Consider the following 5438-nt stretch of genomic DNA (forward strand, 5'->3'; position numbering starts at 1 on the left):
ACAATTTAAATACTGACAACAGGAAGTGTTGACAATGTGTAACAACCAGAACACTCAGACAGTGACAATGGGGATCTAAATGTTTTTGGTGCTTTCTTACAAATGTCCATAGACATGTATCCTATGGCCCAATAATTCAATGTCTAAGTATTTATCCAAGAGAAATGGAACATATGTTCTCTAAAAGTCTTGTACAAGAGTGTTTCTAGCAGCCTTATTCTTAAGAGCCCCAAATTGGAAACAATCCATATCTCAGCACTAGGAAAATGAGAAAATAATTGCAGTATAAATACAATAAAATGCTATTTAGCAATAAAAATTAAGAAACTATTGCTATACATCAGCAACTATATGAATTAATTTTACAGACATTATGTTACAGGAAACAAGTCATTTAATAGAATACTTACTGTGGGATTGCATTTATTTAACCTCTACAATAAGCAAACTATAGTAAAAAGAAATCAGTAAAGCATTTGCCTTTGTGGTTTGGGGAGGATTTATGGAGAAGGATCATGGAAGAAAAACCTTTTGGGTGTGGCAGCTATATCTTAATAGGAGTGTAGCTTACAGGGGTGGATAAATTTGTCAAGGCTTAAAATTCACTTCAGATGTGCACATTTTACTTCACGTAAACTTTTCTACTAAAGGAATTTTAAACACTGATGGGTATAAAAGGATCAAATATTCCAACAATGTACTATTTCACCTTCATCCAGTTCTTTATGAAGAGTTAAACTTAAGTTTTATTTGTTTGATAATTGGCCATAAGCTGGAAATAAATGCAAAATGCAGTCTCCTTGAGAGTCTTGTAATTCTATGAAGGAATCATTATTAGCATAATCTAGATCCAGTCTTCAGCAGGAAGGGGCAGAGTATGTAAATCCATAGCAATGTATAGACAGGGCCATGGAGAGGGGCCAAGTCTATAAACATGGAAGCTTGAAAAATCATTATTCAAGGAAGAGATGCAAGAAGATATTGGTCTGAAAAATATTTAAAATAAATTAAAGAGAAATAATAGAAGCTGATGAAATACAATTAACGTGAGAGAAGACAGAACAGGAAAGCAGACAAAGAAAGAGAGTTAAATTGAAATATAACAGGCCTTTTATTTGCTTAAATTTCAGGGTTGCTTTTTGTTGTTGTTTTTCTAGATTTGCTCTCACCAGTGTACCAAGTTTTATTGCAATCTGTTAACATCTTTGGAAATGCTTCGATATGATTCCAAATCTACTGATATGAAATCTTTTTCCTGCCAAGATAGAGTGGTGAGTTTAAAGTGTTTGTATACGTTCTTTCACTTTATTTACTTAAAAGAAGTAATAGAAGTAAAGGAAAGGGAAGTCGCATGGAAAAATTCCTGACTTACTGAGTAGATTCTTGCCAGACGACTCAGGCTTTCTGATACATAGAAAAAATTCACATTTGGATACCGTTTTATAAAATCTTGACTAAACTGATAAAGCAATAAAAGCAGGCCAGCTTACAATTTCTAGTGTATCATAAGAGTTAAGAAAATGAATTTTGCAATAACATGATTGAGCTCAAATGTCAGCGCTGCCCCGTAACAGCTGTATAACTTCAGAGAAATTACTTACCCTCTTTGAACTTCCACGTCCTCCTCTGTAAAATTCCAATAATGCTTACCTCAGAGGGTTAATAAGATTAAGTGAGAAAATACATGAAATTACTCAATACCTGACATCAATATTAAGCATCATTCTTACTAAAAGATATGACTAACAAGGTGGCTTTACTAAGTTTTGGTACCTGTTTTTATTAACACCAAAGCTTATTTGAATCACAGTTTAGCAATCACCAAATATATTAGATGGAAAAAAACAAAACAAAACAAAAAAAACAGGATAACGTAAGGAGAAACCATGTACAGACTTTCTTGATTGCATGCATTATAGTCCTAACTCTGGTACAGAATGTTTAAGCTTCAAAGTATTTCATCAATAGATCAATAGACCCCTAACATTAGGAAAAATGGTTTCATTTTATTCCCCATTTAAGCTCTGTTTTTCTTTTCTCTCCCATCCCTAGTAATGGACTTTTCTGATTCTCACCTATTGTTGTTTCTAAGGATCTTAGGCTTAGACTGAAGGCTCTTAACTTTATCTGTCTGATTACTATTCAATCACTTAGCAAATACTTATTAATTTCCCATGTTATATAAGATTCCATGCTAAGCACTGATCATATTAGGACTGGCTGAATAAGATAGACAAAAATCCCTGTTCTTAAAAAAAAATTTAAAAAGCAAGTTAAAAAACTTTAAATGATCAATTAGATCCTCAATTATTTAACTAGATTACTATTACTGACAAGAAGGAGGATGGCAAAATATTACAGAATTACAAAAAATTATATTGGCAGAGCTTAGAGATTGAACAGATAAGGATTGCCTTTAAAAGGTCATTAAATAAACACCTAAAGGAGTGTAGACATTTGTAAGTGCTACATAAACAGAAAGGCTTAAATATAAGACATGTAATACTTAAAGTCGATGCACAGAAATCTTGGGTGATTGGGACTCAGGGAGAAAGGGAATGGCTCACGGTGAGCATTAAGGCAGGCTGGAGCTAGATGATGGAAGTCCTTTTGGGCCATGTTGGATATTCGTTATTTCTTTTTAAAAGTTTGTTTTTCCTAGTAGGGAAAGGTTTTACTGCCAATTCTGCAGTGCACTGCCTTTGTTGATCCTAGTCAATTTGTGCACACCATTAGTCTTTGAGCTCCCTGTTGATTGCATTCAATCTCCTCTAAAGGCTAGTCTTTTTCCTTGGCTGCCTGTGCCCTAGATTATAACTCATGTTGCCTAGGGCTCTATGATCTCTCATCATTGGCTTCCAGGAATAGGTTAGTGACACCATTGGATATAACCCTTGACCCCAAGTCAGCACTCTTTGCCCATATATTCTCTCAACCCAGAGCAGGCTCTCACCAACAATCAACACTTTCTGGTTTAGCTGAATGTTGGAGCCTATGATGAAGATTCCACCCTTTGGCTAGCCTTAGCAAGCTCCATAGCAGCACCACCAGTTACTTTTTGTTAGACTTTTAGAAGTGTCCAGCATTTAATATATTTTACTTCTCTTCCTTCCAATATACCTGCAAGGTGAGTATTCTTTCTTAACTTCTATTTACCAGTGAGAAATGTGAGCATTAAGGAGATTTGCTCACTTGCCCAAAGTTATACATACAATATACAAAAATCTAAACTCAATTCTCTAGTTCAAGAGAAAAAATAACAGCAACAAAAGCAATGCTAATTATTTTGCCCCTTGTTTTAGAGGAATAAAAGCCATAACACAGAGCTATGAACACCAAGTAAAATAGATGTTATCCCAAAAAGCACTATTCCTTGAAACATGAGACCCATTTCTCACTCTTCTTTTTTTTAATTTAACTATTTAGCTATTTTCTTTTGTATCTGTTTACAGATTAATGCCCTACCTCTACTCATGTCAAAATTCTTACTGTGCTTTCAAAATTCTTTAGCTCTCAACTCACTCTTACTCAGAGCTATAATTGCTCCCCCAAACACAAAATTTTTCAAAAATAAACTGCCAGAACTTCAAGTCAACGTTTTAATTCTAAACTGGACAGGTCTTGCCTTTGGCTGACACATTTCCCTGGTAGTTTTTCAAATTTATCTCAGCAAGGCTAACAAAATTAAGTGAGGTGGAAGAAAAAACAATTTGTAGTTTTTAGGTGGAAAAACACATTTTACTTTAATTCTCTTTTCCTGATTACTGAAGTAGACCCAGCGCAACATAAAGGAAATGGACTGTGTGAAGGAGAAAAGCACAAACAGTACCAGAGAAAGTCAAAACAACAAAAGAGGCTGTTATTATCTCTAAAATCTGCATTAGCACAGGAAAACTGTCTACACTACAGCAATGGACAGACTCTAAAATCACCATAATCTTCGGTAAATGTTCTTAAACCTGCCTCCATGTTTTGAATCTAAAATTTTCAGGAAATTTTTCTGAAAAAGGTTACACTGTACTTAGCTTTAACTTTTACCTTTGTGGGAAACTGCAGCCCTTGAACTAATTCCAATATATTATACATTGCCAAGTGCAAAAAGTTTAAAATTAAACTTGTATACTAAAAAAAAACAGGAGGGGGTGTGCCCAAGGTGGCCGAATAGGAACAGTTCCAGCCTCCAGCTCCCAGCATGAGCAACACAGAAGACGGGTGATTTCTACATTTTCAACTGAGGTACTGGGTTCATCTCACTGGGTGGTGTTGGACAGTTGGCGCTGGACAGCAGGGGCAGCCCGACCAGTGGAAGCTGAAGGAGAGCAAGGCATCCCCTCCTCTGGGAAGCACAAGAGGGAAGGGAATTCCTTTTCCTAGCCAAAGGAAATTGAGACACACAACACCTGGAAAATTGGGTAACTCTCACCCTAATACTGTGCTTTACCAAGGGTCTTAGCAAACAGCACACCAGGAGATTGTATCCCATACGTGGCCCAGAGGGTCCCACACCCATGGAGCCTCCCTCATTGCTAGCACAGCAGTCTGAGATCTAATTGCAAGGTGGAAGCCAGGCTGGGGGAGGGGTGCCTGCCATTGCTAAGGCTTAAGTAGGTAAACAAAGCCGCCTGGAAGCTCGACTTGGGTGGAGCCCATCACAGTTCAAGGAGGCTGGCCTGCCTCTGTAGACTCCTCCTCTAGGGACAGGGCATAGCTAAACAAAAAGCAGTAGAAATATCGGCAGAGGTAATTGCCCCCGTCTGACAGCTTTGAAGAGAGCAGTGGATCTCCCAGCACGGAGGTTGAGATCTGAGAACAGACAGACTGCCTGCTCAAGTGGGTCCCTGACCCCTGAGTAGCCTAACTGGGAGACCTCCCCCACTAGGTGCAGACTGACACCTCACACCTCACATGGCAGGGTACACCCCTGAGACAAAGCTTCCAGAGCAAGAATCAGACAGCAACACTCGCTGTTCAGCAATATTCTATCTTCTGCTGCCTCCACTGCTGATACCTAGGCAAACAGGGCCTGGAGTGGACCTCAAGCAAACTCCAACAGACCTACAGCTGTGGGTCCTAATTGTTAAAAGGAAAACTAACAAGCACTAAACATGGAAAGGAACAGTAGGTACCAGCCATTGCAAAAACATGTCAAAATGTAAAGTGTATCGATGCTAGGAAGAAACTGCATCAATTAGCGAGCAAAATAACCAGCTAATATCATAATGACAGGATCAAGTTCACACATAACATTATTAACCTTAAATGTAAATGGACTAAACTGTCCAATTAAAAGACACACTGGCCAACTGGAAAAAGAGTCAAGACCCATCAGTTTGCTGTATTCAGGAGACCCATCTCGCATGCAGAGACACGTATAGGCTCAAAATAAAGGGATGGAGGAAGATCTACCAAGCAAATGGAAACCTGCAATTCTAGCCTGT

This window comes from Colobus angolensis, unplaced genomic scaffold (assembly GCF_000951035.1).
Source record: "Colobus angolensis palliatus isolate OR3802 unplaced genomic scaffold, Cang.pa_1.0 Scaffold41, whole genome shotgun sequence".
Taxonomy (NCBI): Eukaryota; Metazoa; Chordata; class Mammalia; order Primates; family Cercopithecidae; genus Colobus; species Colobus angolensis.